General features: G+C 58.4%; 1 protein-coding gene and 1 pseudogene across 12 annotated transcripts in view; one reads left to right on the plus strand and one right to left on the minus strand.

Annotated features, from left to right (window-relative positions):
• Positions 1-14,883, plus strand: part of LOC147603131 (6-phosphofructo-2-kinase/fructose-2,6-bisphosphatase-like) — a 235,107-nt gene that overhangs the window by 183,214 nt on the left and 37,010 nt on the right. The gene's annotated exons all lie outside the window — the stretch shown is intronic.
• Positions 276-999, minus strand: LOC147603137 (uncharacterized; annotated as a pseudogene).

The following is a 14,883-nucleotide window of genomic DNA, read 5'->3' on the forward strand; positions in this document are numbered from 1 at the left end:
GCGAGGCTGGCCCCTAATGAATCTGATGGCCTGGTTGGCCTGCTCCGTCTCGTATCCCAGAGCAGGCCCTGACGAAGTCGGCCAAGCAATGGCTCCCCACGTATCCATGCCCTCTGGAGAGAGGGGGGCCAAAATGCGCAGCATCCTCAGCCAAATCTGCTGCGCCTGTGGACAGTCCCATAGGCAATGTCTCTATGTCTCCAATGGGTGGCCGCATCGGACGCAGGCCGGCGGAAGGCCACTGTAGACAAGCCAGGTGCCAACTGTAGAGCCCCTGTGGGCAACCAGCCACTGGAAAGCCGAGATCCTGCGTGCCTGTCGGCTAGCCCAGAGCGTGGTCCAAAAATCCTCCAGGAACTCCTGTGAGAGTCCCTGTAGCCGCCAATGCTCCGATGCAGCTGGAGAGACCATCCTCCTCGCAATCAAAATATGCCTCCCCAACCGAACAGTGTACTGGAAAAAGGTGATCTCTCTGGCCTCAGGGGATGCATAAGGATCATGCCACTCATACTCGCCAAGGTCCCACTGGAGCTGGGCCAAGGGGCGCGAAGCATATGCCCATATGCGCCAATCAGAGTCCACATCTGCAGGGTCTGGATCAATATGCCACTTCCGAGAAGCTGCGGCCACTACCCGTATCCTCTGAAAGATGCACTCTGCAACCAAAGGCGACTCTGCCTCCACTCTCTGAAGTCTGCCCTCATCCTGTATCTCATGGTAGAGGCATCTACCATCCTCAGTGCAAGCTCTGACAGTAATCAGGATCTCCAACTGTGTAAAGGCTCCCATCCACCGTGGGGCCGCCGGCTCGAAAGGCGTGAACCACTCCTTAGTGAGTGCCTCCTGAATGTCATCCCTCATAATCAGCCCTCTGAAGTGACTCAGCCTCTCTGCCTGGATCTCCTCGGGGAGACTGCAAAAGGCCTGCCAATCTCCAAAACTGCGTGCTGGGCCTGCCGCCAATGGTCCCCAGGCTAGACGAGGCCAAGAACCCACCATATGACCCTGCTCTGTGTGTACCGCAGGGCTCCAAATGAGAGGCTGTCTAGCCCGCTCCTCATCACAAGTGGGAGGTCTCTGAGAAAGCCCCGGTCTCAGCAGCTCCCAAGCTCGCAGGATGCTCAAGGCAAATCTGTCCTCCCATCCTCTACTGAGGCCTGTCCTCCTCATCTCTATGAAGATCCACCGTATCTCTGTTGGGGGAGCTCTAGCCTGCAGCCGCTGAAAAAGAAGCTCCTTCCAAGGCTCAGCGCCTGGAAGCAGCCCCCGAACAATAAGCTTCCCCAACAAGGCTCTACTCCGATCAGCTGGATCTATAATGCCCAAGCCCCCCTGGGCCAGCGGAAGAGTAATAACTGCCCAAGCAACCTTAGCCCGGGCCGGCTGACCATCCCGCCCAGACCAAAGAAAGTTCCTGATCAGCCTCTGTACCTGGCTGATGCAAGAGCTCGAGAAGATCCAGCAAGACGTGATGTATCACATAGTCGCTAAAAGCACCTGATTTGTCACCACCACCCTCCCAGCCAAGGATAGCCGAGCTGTACACCAATATAAAAGCATCTTCCGAATGCTCAGAAGAAGCGGGGCGATCTACTGCTGAGGTGACAAATCTAGTCCAATCTGGCATCCCAAATACCGCACTGTTGTGCTGGGAGGAATCCATCTAAAACCCGGGTCTAGGCTCCATGCCGGAGCGGGAGCGCTGCTGATCCAAAAAGCCACTGTCTTGTGCCAATTGATCAATGCTCCCGAAGCCACACCAAAAACCTGTAGCGACTGCTCTGCCCTCTGTAGATTGGCCTCCTGGCCATGCAGAAACAATCCCGTGTCATCAGCAAACTCAGAATCAAGCAGGTCCTCACCCCGGACTGGAAGATGGAGTCCTCTCAAACCAACCTCCTCTGCTGTCAGATACATGCTCATAGCCTCTGCAAAGAAAAGAAAAAGGAACGGGGCGGGAGGGCATCCCTGACGGACTGATCTGGTCAACTCAAAACTCGGCCCCCGTCCTCCTGCCATCAACACCTGGCTACAAGCTGTGGAATATAGAGCCGCCACTCCTCGAATCCAGTCTGGCTCAAAACCCAGGCAAAGCATAGTGCCCTCTAGAAAACCCCAATCGACTCTATCGTATGCCTTCTCAAAATCGAGAAGCATAACGACCAAGTCCTCACCGAGAAATCTAGCTCAGGCCGTCGCCTCCCAGAAGGTGAAAATGTTGTCAAGGTTACTGCGCTCCTTAACGAATCTTGTCTGGGTAGCATGAATCAACTCCCCAAGGAAGGGCTGGATCCTCAAACTCAAGGCCTTTGCTAGGACCTTGTAGACAGTATTGAGGATCGTAATAGGCCTCCAATGCCGAATATCATCTGACACTCCCTCCCCCTTGGGGATAAGAAAGATCAAGCCCTCTGAAAAACTCTGTGGCATCACCCCAGTGTCCAAAACATACTGAAAGCCCCTGCGGAGGCCTGTTCCCAAAAGGTCTCAATAGCGCATAAAAAAGGCAAGCGTAAATCCGTCCTCCCCAAGGCAACTATGACGTGGAAGGACCCTCAAAGCCTCAACAAGCTCATCCTCTGAAAGGGGCTTACCCAAAACTGTGCGCATACGATCTGTGACCGTCTGCTGCACATGGGCCCACACAGTCTGTCTGCAAGCATCACGTGCCTCCGTGGCTGGCTTCGCTGAAAGCAGGTCTCTATAGAACTCAGTGGCAATAGCTCTAATCTCCCCAGGCTCAGTGGGTAACGATCCGTCCTACCTCCTGAGCTGGCGTACTCCTGCTCGAGCATGGCGGGGTCCGGTGATCTCAAAAAATCCCCCAGTCACTCTATCACCAAGCTGCGTCCACTGAGAGGCCTGGCGATGATAGTAGAACTCGTGTCTCTGCTCCTCTGCCTCTCTAACCTCCTGGCGTGCCTGGCTCAGCTAGGATGCCACCCACTCACATGTAGGCTGCTACTCCTGAAGACGCTGGAGCGAAGCAAGGCTACGTCTCAAGAGACGCTCCCGCTCTCGTGTCTCTCCCAGCCGTGTCAAGGCTGTAGCGTGCAAAAAAGAGCTGAGCTCGATGAGTCCCTGGTGGGCACACTGGCCTGCTGCATCCAGGTCAGAGCTCTAGCTATCATGCCATATCCTCTCAATGTCCTCAAAAAGAGTGGGATCTGTAAGTATCCTCTCTCGGATCCTCAACTGCAAGCTGGTCTCCCGTGTCCTCTCCTCAAGTGTCAACATAACTGGCGCATGGTCTGAAAAAGAGGTGCCAGCGAGAATGCCAACGGAGCCACCACGCTCCCCGAACCTGTCGCCCACATAGAAGCGATCAATCCGTGATAGATTAGTCCCTCCCTGCCGGGGCGATCCAACCGAGAAAAACTAAGACTGTCCTGAGAACAGGAGAAAGCCTCATGTTGCCATGCATCAGTGATCCGCAGTGTCATACAAAATTGCTCCCAAGCTGCAAGCTCCGTGCCGTGCATTGTAACATGATTGCCTCCCACCCTATCGGCCGGGTCCTCAAGCATGTCGACACACCAATGTGCGGCCTCGGGCAAAGCATCTGTAACAAGGGTCCAGAACTCTACTCTGGCACTAGCATGGTTGGGCGCATAGACATTGAGCACACCAAAGTGCTCATCGACAAGAGTCTCGGACCAGGCGCCAGTGGCTGTGTCCCATAGCGACTGCCTCCCGCTCGGAGAGAGAAACCTCATGTATGCATACATAGCCAGGGTCTCGTGCTAGGTCTGCCACTATGCGAACCACCAAGTGTCGATTCCCGGAGGCATCCGCACTCCCGGTATCAAAGAAATGTGCCAACTCCCAGAGTCGGCCTATCACGTCTGTCATCTCCAAATCGCTCACACGGTGAGAAAACTCAACTGCCTGAGTCTTCAAAATACTGAGAGCGAGATCCAGAGTCCACTCCCGGTCGCTAGTGCCACAAAGAGGGAAGGAGAAGGCCACCGCTCAATCAAGTGCCTCCTCCCCTCGGGCCGGAGGTATCACCACATGAACTCTGATGGGTGCTGGCTCATGGGGGCCCTCCGCTCCAAAAAGGCGTGTAAAGGAGTAGTCGAAAGCCTCTGAGCGCTGTCTAGTGTCGAGACTACTCAGCCGATTGCGGATAGAGGATATCCGTGAAGCACGAATCGGCATGGTAGGTCTCCTCTGCGGTGCTCGAGCAAGGTCAGTGCTTAGTGCCCGCCGGACTGCAGGTGGGCGCCAGGGTACTGCCAGTGCCTCCCGGGGAGCTGAGGCGAGCGGAGGGGGAGGGGGGGGGGGGAGAAGGGAGTGGGGAAGGAGCCGCTGAAAATGCGCGAGCGGGAACGGGAGGAGGCGAAGGAGGAAGCGAGGCGGGAGGGGGGGACAGGGGAGGGGGTGGGGGTGGGGGTGGGGGTGAAGGGGGGGGTGCCGACATCTCCTGATCCTCATTCTGCGCTGGGGTCTCCTCCTAGAGGGGAGCAAAGTTGTTCCTCATTGGAACCCAATGATGCTGAGGCTGTGTCTGCTGTGCTGCGTCGGTCTCTCGGCATGCTGCTGTGGCTGTCTCCCTCTACGGCGCCCCTGTTCAGGCTGCCAATCCGAGGTCTCTGTGGGCTGAGTAGGTGTCCCGGAGGCTGCCTGCCGAGCCGCATCTGTGGGCGGGGGCCATCAGAGGTCTGCTGCTGCGGTGAAGGTCGGGGTCTCCTGCGAGGGCAGGCCTTGGCCAGGTGGCCGACCTGCCTACATATAAAACACTGGTTCGGGAGCCCCGAAAACTCCACTCTCTAATCGATCCATCCCCCCCTATCCTAGGTAACTGAATAGCCTTCGGAAAGGAGGAGATGTCAGGAACCAAAACTCTGACCGAAGGCAGGCCAGCTGCTCTAGCCACCACTGAAGTTGCTGTGGGGCTAGTCTCAAGCACCGAGCCCACCAATGATCCTATCCTAGAAAGGAGCGGAAGGTACTTGCGGCGAAGTCCAGGAAAGCAAACTGTGACATGGAATAGGTGCTCTCCCTGCTCGGCCGTTTGCTGGGTCGAAACCATGCTGCCAATGTCTGAAGAAGGCCCGAGCGCTCTTGATGTCAAGGGGACTCATGGCAAGGACCTGGGCCACGCTCTGGGCTGTCTCGAACTCAATCTGGTAGTGTCCGGGCCCAGTAACTGAACGTCGAGGATCTTGTCCACATCTGCAAGAAGGCGGGCCTGGAGAAGATCCCAGATCTCCCCTCTACTGGGGCGAGTGCCAACTATACAGCAGATGGTGGAGTGTGCCTGGAGGCGTTCCACCTCTGCCCGCGAGGCTCGCTTCCTCTTCTGGCGAAAGAGAAAACCTGATGGGGGTATCCTCGGGGGTTGCGGAAGAGTCCCTCTGAGGTGGCGCGGGAGGAACCTCCATCAGAGTCTGAAGCTAAGTCGAGGGCGAAGCGAAAAACGGAGGGTCCTGCAAGAACCGAGCTGCACGAAAAAGCGGAGTGGGGAGGGGAAGAGGGGGAAGGGCAGAAGACAAAGGGGGAGGGGCGGAAGTCAGAGGAGGGTAGACAGGCGGGGGGGGGGGGGGGGGGGGCGGTAGGCAGAGGCGAAAACCGGGCAGCGGGGGGCGACAGGGGGCGGGGAAAGCGCGAAAGGGGGGGGGGGGAGGGGGGGGGCAGGACGCGGAGGAAGGGGGGAGCGGGGGGCACGAAGGAGACGGGAGCAGGCGGCGATGGGCGCGAAGGGGGGGGGGGGGGCGCGAAAAGCACAGGGGAGAGGGGGGGGCGCGAAAAAGCACAGGGGAGCAGAGGGGGTGCGAACAGGCGGGGAGAGGCGAAGGCTCGAAGGCGGGGAGGGGGGGTGCGAGTAGGCGGGGAAAGGCGAAGGCAGCTCGAGCGGGGGGGGGGGGGGCGAAAGCTTCAGCGAGCAAGTCCTTTTGGTTTCCTACATGCCTGTGTGGTGTTAAACACCATAACCTTGGTTTTCCCAAGGTTCACTGTCAGATCTCTATTCACACAGAAAGCCTGTAATGCATCCAGGTGGCTCTGTAATCCCTCCGGAGAGTCTGAGATTAGAACAATATCATCAGCATATAACAAGATGGGTATCAACACCCCTGCTAGGCATGCCCCATGCCCCTGGGCCTCCCAATATGTCTACATAATCAGAGACCGCATCAATGTACAGTCCAAAGAGGGTGGGCGATAGCGGGCATCCCTGCTTCACCCCTATCGTGCTGGTCACCCTATCCGATAGTCCGCCTGGAGCTCGGACTTTGCCTGTCACAGACTCATACAAAGCATATATCCCCCTCTGCATATCCTCGGGTACCTCAATGTCATGCAATCTGTGCATAAGCCTGGCACGTGGTGCGGTATCGAAGGCTTTGCGGAAGTCCATAAAGCAGCAGTATATCCTTCTCTTCTGTGCCCTGCCCTCTTCAATAAGTGCCCGAAGTGTCAATATGTGATCCAAGGTAGTAAATCCTCTCCTGAAGCGAGCCTGTCCATGTGCTCAGTGACCATACCTCTCTGCCCATGCTCAGCTCCGACTCCAATATAGAGCCATATAATTTGGCCAAGTAATGACCAATCATGATCGTCCTATAGTTGCCTGGTACCATGGGGTCCCCACTCTTAAAGAGTGGTACAATGATATGCTCTGTCCAGCTTGTCGGGAAACCCTCACAAATGGCACGATTAAACACATGTACGATGAGCGGAGCCAAAGTGTCTCATGCATATGAGAAGTGCTCTCCAACTAGCCCATCATGATCCTGTGCCTTTGCATTCTGTAACCTCTCGATCGCATCTAGCACCATCCGCATAGTAGAAAAGGTGTTGCTAGCCAGTCTAGCTCCCAGTGGAGGGGGGGTGGGGGGCTGTCCTGGTGCATCATATAGCTCTCTAGCATAAGTATGCCATGCCTCAGGTGCAGTAATCGGAGTACCAAGCTGTCTCTCCTGAAACATCTTCCATGCCCTCTTGCTGTCCTTTCCCAAGAAGAGTTGGTAGATCTCTTCCTCTAGCTTAGCCAGATAGGCTCGTTTCTTCCTCCGCACAAGGCGCCGAGAGATCATCCTGGCGTGTCTATGCGTGTGAGACCCAATGGTAATCTCACGCTGTAGCTGTGCTCGTGTCTCACGACACTCATCATCATACCAACTGTACTGTGGGGCAGTGCTGCAGGGGTGGGTGGAAGGGATCATAGTGCAGGGAAACGCATATGAGGCGGATGCATGTAGAACACCTACCAATCCTCTCGTGATCTCGTCCAGAGGGCTATGCGGGTCTAAAGCGAACAAGCCATCAGATACTGCATCCCGATAAACCCCAACTCTCTCACGTGTAAACTGATATCTCGGGTACCTAGGTAGATGAGTAGCTGGCCCATCTCTCGGGGATCTACCTACTAGTGTGAAACTCAGGTATGCATGATCGGCTGCTATGCCAATGGGCCTACTGGAAATCGTGAAACCCCGCACATCAGGTATCAATGAAGGAGATCCTCACTGTGCTCGCTCCCCCTTTAGAGTTCGAGTGTGTGAGAGCATCTGATCCTTGCCATTTCAATAAGCCATTGTATATGACCAACCCATGTGCACTCCCGAGTGTGAGAAAATGCCTGCCATAATCTGTAGTCTCCCCCTCATCCTGTGCTGATCTCTGCAACCTTACATCCTCTGCCGTGATCTCCCGGTACATAGCCTCTTGAGTATCATACAACTCTGTCTGCTCTGTGCCTGTACGTGCATTAAAGTATCCCAATAGTAATGTCTCCCATGCTGGCAAACCTCATGATATCATCATATAGTGGTATATAGGGCAACTCTCCTGTAGCCCGCTGCCCCCTGCGCCTCCCCCTTCGCAGTCGCCGCCGCCTCCTCCCCCTCCTCCTTCACCCGCCTGTCCCCGCAGCCCTTCCTCCCCTCCGCCTTCATCCCGCCTGCCCCCCTCTGCCCCCCGCCTGAGCCAGACCCTTCCGCCCCCGGCCTTCCTCTTCCGCGCCGCCCTCCACTTCCCCCCCCCTTTTCTCGCCTTCTCTGCGCAGCCCCCCCCTCGCCATCTTTCTTCCTCCGCCTCTCTCCCTCCCCCCCGCCCGCCTTTTTCCACCTCCTTTCCCCCCCCTCCTTGCGTCGTCGGCTTCTCCGCCCCCCGTCCCTGCCTCTCCCTTTCTCCCTGCCTCAGCCCCCCCCATCCCCCCCCCCTTTTTTTGTTTTTTTCGGCGTCTTCAGCGGAGTGGCGTGGTCTTTCTTGGGTTCGTCTCGTCGATTCAGCCAGTACCTGGTCTTTTTCCCCTAGGAGGACTCCATGGCAGCCTCTCCGTCAGCCCCGACCGATACAGGTCTTCGACTAGACTTCTCAGATGCAGAGCAGCAGCTTCTCGCGTCCTCCGTTTCTTCTTTGGAGGCCTCCTCCTTGGTTTGCAAGGTGGTGGGTAGCCACCCAATGCGGAGAGAGTTACGCGACCTACTTCAGGGTAGCCTCATCGGCGAGACTGCCAGAATCGTCAGCGTGGATTTTTTAGGCCGCGGCTACTACCAGGTGGAGTTCGAGTCCCCACCAGCAGCTCAGAGGGTGCTGGCTCGGAGCCCCATTGCCCTACGCTCCTCTCGGGCGTTCTTGGCGCGATGGACACACGGTTTCGACCCATCGTCTGATCCACTGGCAGGCGCGACTGGATTCCCCATCACCGTCTGCTTTCCAGGTCTCCGAAGGGAGTACTTGCCCCTCCTGCCGGCCATAGGCAAGGCTTTCGGGCAGGTGGTGGAGGTGCCACAGACCGCGGCTTCAGTGGTTGCTCGGGCAGCAGGACTCCCGGCCATTCGTGTTGTTGTTTCGTCACCGGAGTCCCTCCCGAAGACGATCCTCCTCCCTTGTCTTTCTGGAGGACATCTGATTCAGCGCGTGGAGTATTCGGGCCTCCCCGGTCAGTGCTTCATATGTCGGGAGATGGGCCATCTCGCACGCTCCTGTCCCCGCAAGGGGGCTAATCCTTCACGCTTTGCTGCCTCTGGACCCCCTGCGGGAGACCCGAGAGGTGGCCATCCACCTCCGAGACCGGACATCTCTGGCTCGTCACAGCAGGCGCCACCATCGGACGAGCAGGCTCCGGCGGAGGACGCCGCACAGACTCAGGAGGCTGGAGGCTGGCAGGAGGTTCGCCGGCGGAAACGCCCGGCTCGCAGGGACCGTCGCAGACGCCAGCAGGCAGCGCAGGCTGGCGGACAGGATGGTGGACGGGCGACTCCGGCTGGCCCACAGGCACCTACCCGCATTTATGCTCCAGTCAGGGATAGGCGGCCGGTAGGTCCCACCCCGATGGACGAGGATTCAGTCTCAGTGCCCGTTGCTGAGGCCGATGGAGGAGTCTCCCACGTGGAGACCCCACTCCCGCCTCCCCCCGCGGGGGGCCCCGCCCCCTCCTTGGAGCAGTTCCCTGAGGATCCCCGGCCGCACTCTGCGACCCCCGGCTCCCCTCCCCCCCACCCGGAGAGCACTCTTCCCTCCTCCCCCCCTCCCCCCCCCGCCCCCCCCCTCCCTCCTCCCCCGGCGGCCCCCCCTGACTCCTATCCTCTGGCAGATGCCTTTCCATCCTCCCCTCGCTCTCCCCCCTCCTCGCCGCGCGCCCCCATCCCTCCTTCAGCCTCTCCAGGATACTTCGCCAGACCACCCACTGCCCCGGGGCAGCGCAGCTGGGTAGGCCAGAGTTCAGTCCAGCGGCTGTTTCACCGCCACTCCGGGCCGGTGGAGATGGCGATCCTCGCTTCACCCGCCACAGAGTTCGCCCCAGCCTCCCCTGGGGGGGCCCCGCGAGTGATGGGGCTACCAGTGGATTACAGTTTTTTCAGGTGCCTCCAGCTGGATGCTGGCCCATTCGAGACTCTGGTCGCGCCCCTGCGAGTTTGCGTGGTGTGCCATCCCTCGCGTTCTCCTTCAGTGGTGAGCAGCATGGTGGCCTTCTCCTTTCCTCTCAGCGTTGCCCCAGACACAGCCTGGGATTGCAGCTCTGTAGAGGAAGTTCTGCGTGACCAGATACTGGAGTTTTCTCACCACTTCAGCGACCTGGGGCTCACGGATCTACTGCAGACCCGACTTCACTCAGCCCGCATGAGCCTGTTTGGTATAGGAGATTGGCGGGTGGATCCGGTCCACACATCAGTTGAGGCGGTGCTATTGATTCTCCTCCATGCCGCCCCGAGGGTGCAGCCTTCCTTTAGGTACTTATATGCAGAGGATTGGTCTCACGCCTATGCTCTGGATAGGGCGAAGGCGGAGTGGGGCTGGACTCAGACACAGGTCACCCTCTTTCTGGAGAGACTCCGCACCCGGACAGACAGTGATTATTCTCCCTCCAAGCCGGCGCCCAAGACTCCTAGAGTGGAGGGCAGATCATCCGGGCCGGCTGAGAGGGGTGAGCCAGTGGCGGCTTCTTCACTTGCCTCAGCTCATCCATGAGGATCCTCTCATGGAACATCCAGGGTCTCGGTGGACATCGCTGCCACATTGGTCGGGGCAGACTTCGTCAGGAGATCCAGAGGGCTCTCGTTGGAGGACCCATAGATATTCTTTTCATCCAGGAGCACCACCTTTCTGCCGGGCGTACCCGCATCTGCGGGAAGATCTTGCCAGGCAGGAGTCACACTTTTTGGTCCCCGGCATATGGCCCCCAGGGGAACCAAGGCGGAGTATGCATCTCAGTCAGCGAGCAGCTTCTTTCTGAGGTTGTGGACTCTGGCACTCTGGTTCAGGGTCGAGCGCAGTGGGTCATCCTTCGGGTTGGGGAAGACCGCATTGGCTTCCTCAACTTCTACGCCCCTAACGGGGCGTCCGGGAGAGCCGAGTTCTGGAGCACCATCAGGCAGTCCCTCCCCTTGGCAGACCACTGGTGCCTAGGAGGGGATTGCAACATGCTGGAGGACGCAGAGGATAGGATGGGGGGCAGCCAGGAGACCATTCATGGGCCAGAGCTAGCTGCCTGGGAGGAGCTAGTGCTACAGGTGAGAGGCCAGGATCCGTGGACTCTCCCGGAGTTTGGCAGGTTGCAGGGGAGTCTATCTTTCTCGCGCTCGGATAGACGAGCCACAGGCGTTAACCTTTCCCGCATCGACAGATTCTACATTGATGAGTGGGCCTGTGATAGAGGCGGCACTGTGGGCATACTTGCTGGCTCCTCCTTTTCAGACCACTTCCCAGTGCTTCTCCAGATTGAGGACCCTTCGAGAGGAGAGCGGGGCCAGAGCGTCCGGATTCCTGATTGTCTCATAGAGGAGCCTGAGATCGCACTCAGAGTTGAGCAGGTCTGGCAGGAGCTACAGTTCAGGAGAGGCTCGGCAGCCAGTGATCTTGCCAGTGGCTTGCAGGAGATTAGTCGGATGCTCAGACTGGCTGCCTTGGACCGTCTGGAGGCCTTCAGGGAGCAGGAGAGGAGCCTACGGAGGAGTTTAGCGTCCCTCCAGAGACTCCACGAAAGAGATCCTCTGAGTCCTTGGATCTCTGAGCAGATGGAGACAGCTCGCACTGAGATCAGATCCATCGAGGAGAGGCGGGTGGAGTTCCGATTCCATGCTCGGTCTTCTTTTTGGACTCAGGCTGGAGATAGAGTGACTCGGGATTTCTTTGAGGCGACTGGGCCTGGCTTCAGACGAGAGGGTCTCAGGCGGCTTCGTCAGGCTGATGGCCAGGTTGTGGTGGATCCCCCCAGGGTGCGGGCGATAGCCACAGATTTTTACAGGGTTCTTCTCTCTGCTGAGCCGGCAGACGACAGGGTGAGAGAGGCTAGGGAGGCAGTCTGGAGCTTCACGAGACCGGTTGTGCCGGCCCATCTACAGCACTCCCTTCTCTCCCCCTTCTCGGATACGGAGCTGGAGGAGGCTCTTCAGGCATTACCGCGGGGCAAATGCCCAGGAGAGGACGGTCTTTCAGTGGCTTTCTTCCAGAAGTACTGGGGCCTCCTTCATAGGGGCTTCAGATTGGCATTCCAGGAGATTATGGAGACGGGAGTCATGCCGGATAGCATTGCAGAGGGGTTGATTCACTTGATCCCCAAAGAGGGCGGAGACAGACTGGAGATTAGACAGTGGAGACCGATCACCTTGCTAGGCACGGCCTACAAGGTCCTAGCTAAGGCGATCAGCAGGCGGCTTCAGCCTCACCTTCCGGACATCATCCACTCCACGCAGACAGGCTTCATCCAGGATCGGAGCATTCTGGATAACATTTTCTCTTTCTGGGAGGCTACGGCCTTGGCTAGATTTCGGCAGGAGGATTTGGCGGTGCTCCTTCTCGACTTCGAGAAGGCATATGATCGGGTGGACTGGGCCTTCTTGGAAGGCACCATGGAGAGGATGGGCTTCCCCCCTCAGTGGATCCGTGGGGTATCTGCACTCTACACTTCGGCTCATAGCCAGGTGCTGATACAGGGTGTGTGCGGAGAGAGGTTCCAGCTTTCGCGCTCGGTGCGGCAGGGGTGCCCCTTGGCGCCCTTTCTTTTTCTTTTTGTGGCGGAGGCCATGAGCACCTTCTTGACGGCACAGGATACAGGTTTGAGGGGCCTCCAGCTTCCCATCCGCACCTCGGAGGAGCTCCTAGACTCGGAGTTTGCGGATGACACTGCTGTCTATCTTCAGGGAGGTGAGGAGAACCTCCGCCGCTTCGCCTCAGCCATGGACAGGTTTTGCAGAGCCTCGGGCGCTTTGATCAACTGGCACAAGTCGTGTGGGCTGTGGGTCAGTTCTATGCCCCCCCCGACTTGGAGGCCAGTTGATGGTTTTCAGTGGCTGCCCCCCGGCACTACAGTGCGTTATTTGGGCTGCTATGTGGGCATTGATATTTCTCCGGAGCAGCAGATAGCCCCCCTTCTTCTGAGCATTCGGAAGAAGCTTCTGTATTGGAGTACTGATCGTTTATCTCTGGCTGGCCGCGTAGTGGTGGCCAACCAGGTTCTGCTCGCTACCATGTGGTACATCACTTCCTGCTGGGCCTTCTCTCGGGCGTGCATTGGCGAGGTGCAGAGGCTCATCAGGAACTTTCTTTGGTCCGGAGGCGATGGGCGACCCGCTAGGGCAAAGGTGGCATGGGCTGTGATCACTCAGCCGAGGGAGAGAGGCGGCCTGGGCATTGTAGATCCTATTTGCCAAAGCCGAGCTTTGCTTGGCAAGCTGGTAGTTCGTGGTCTCCTGCCAGGTGTTGAGCCGTGGAAGGAGCTTCTTGTTTCCAGGATGCTCAGCCGCACTCCGTCTCTTAGCGGCCCCTGGAACCCCAGCATCAGGTGGATCTTTACGGAGCAGCGCTCCAGAGGAGTGGGCCTTGGCTTCGAGGAGCGTTTTGCAGCCAGCCTTCTGAGGGCCTGGGCGCATCTGAGGCCGGCACTCTTCCAAACTCCCCCGGGCACCGATGAGGAGCGCCTGAGGCAGCCATTGATCTGGAACCCCTTGATTCGTCTCCCCAGTGGCCATATGGTTGGCTCGCGGTCTCACGTGTCGTGGGGCCCGTTGAGCTCCGGCCCAGCCCAGTCCCTAGACGACTGGATATGTTTTCAGCAGCTGCCTCCAGAGGCTCAGGAGAGGAGACTCAGTGGGATGAGGGGCAGAGAGTTGATGAGACAGGATATTGAGGCGGCCATCCCCCGGGAGTGGAGGACCCCAGTACAGGACCCTTCACCCCCACAGTGGATGGGTGTCTTTACTCGGCATGAGATCCTCCTAGCGGTCTGCGGCACAGCGGAGAGAGTCGCCCCACTCACTTTCGAGGTGGGAGAGGGTGGCCAGCTTCAGAGGTCACGACTAGATTTGGATGGGTTCCAGGGTTGTATCCTTCAGAGGGTTCGGGTGGTCGGCTTTCATCAGAGACAGTGGTATGTAGACCCCTCACCGGCCTCGATAGGGGAGGATTGTTCTTGGAGACTCTGGGCTTGGGACAGCAAGCCTCTTGTTCGCCTTCAGTGGGACCCAGGGGAGTGGTTTTGGCGAGATCCCTACTCGGCCCCTACCAGCCCTGCCATTCCCTTTTTTCAGTACACAGCGAGGCTGGGGCGGCGGATTCAGAGACACAGGATAGAGAGCACCCCGGCAGCGGCCGAGCATTGGCGGCGACAGGGGCTCTCCCCTGCCTTTCTTAGGGACTTCTGGCAGCGCCTTTGGGCCAGCTTCCGTCCCCGGAAGGTGACACTTTTTCTCTGGCTCACAGCGCATAGAGGATTGGCTGTGGGGGCTTGGCTTGCTTTTGGTAGACACCCAGCGTCCTGCCCTCGGTGCGATCATGCACAGGAGTCACAGCGGCACTGCTTATGGGATTGCCCACAGGCACAGCAGGTCTGGCAGCGCGCTCTCAGGATGGTTTTTGCAGGTTCTCCAGGGGAGATGTTGGTGACATGGGGTGCGGTAGCTTGGGCCACGGATAGCGGCCCTGCACTTGGATATGAGGACGCTCCTGGCAGTTTGACCATCCAGGTCTCTGACAGGGCGATGGCGGTGGTTCCGACGCCAGACTTCTCCTCGGCAGCCTCTCAGGAGGGGGTCGGGCAGAGATGGGAGTTGATCAGCAGCATGACGGCCTGGCACATATGGAGAGCCCGATGCAGGGAGGCCATTGACCACCAGACGACTCCACCGGCGGAGGTCATACAGGCCCTCTGGGTGGACATCATCCACACCTTGAGAGGACACTGGGGGAAACTCCAGGGAGACTCGGATCGCATGAGAGGGCGCCGCAAGGCTTTCCTCCGCACTTGGCAGCCTGGCCCTTTCCTCACCGCGAGGGACGAGGATGTCATTTGGCACTATCGGCCGCCAGTTTGGCTTTTCTCACCTCCTTCATGTATTACTAGGTAGCCCCCCCCAGAGAGCGGCCAGCCACGGGGGGGAGCTCAGGTGTTCATTGTGTTTTATCCCTCCTTGCGAGGTGAGCTTTGTAGCCATATGG

Source organism: Cibotium barometz, chromosome 65, assembly GCF_041138505.1.
Source record: "Cibotium barometz isolate CiBa-2024 chromosome 65, ASM4113850v1, whole genome shotgun sequence".
Taxonomy (NCBI): Eukaryota; Viridiplantae; Streptophyta; class Polypodiopsida; order Cyatheales; family Cibotiaceae; genus Cibotium; species Cibotium barometz.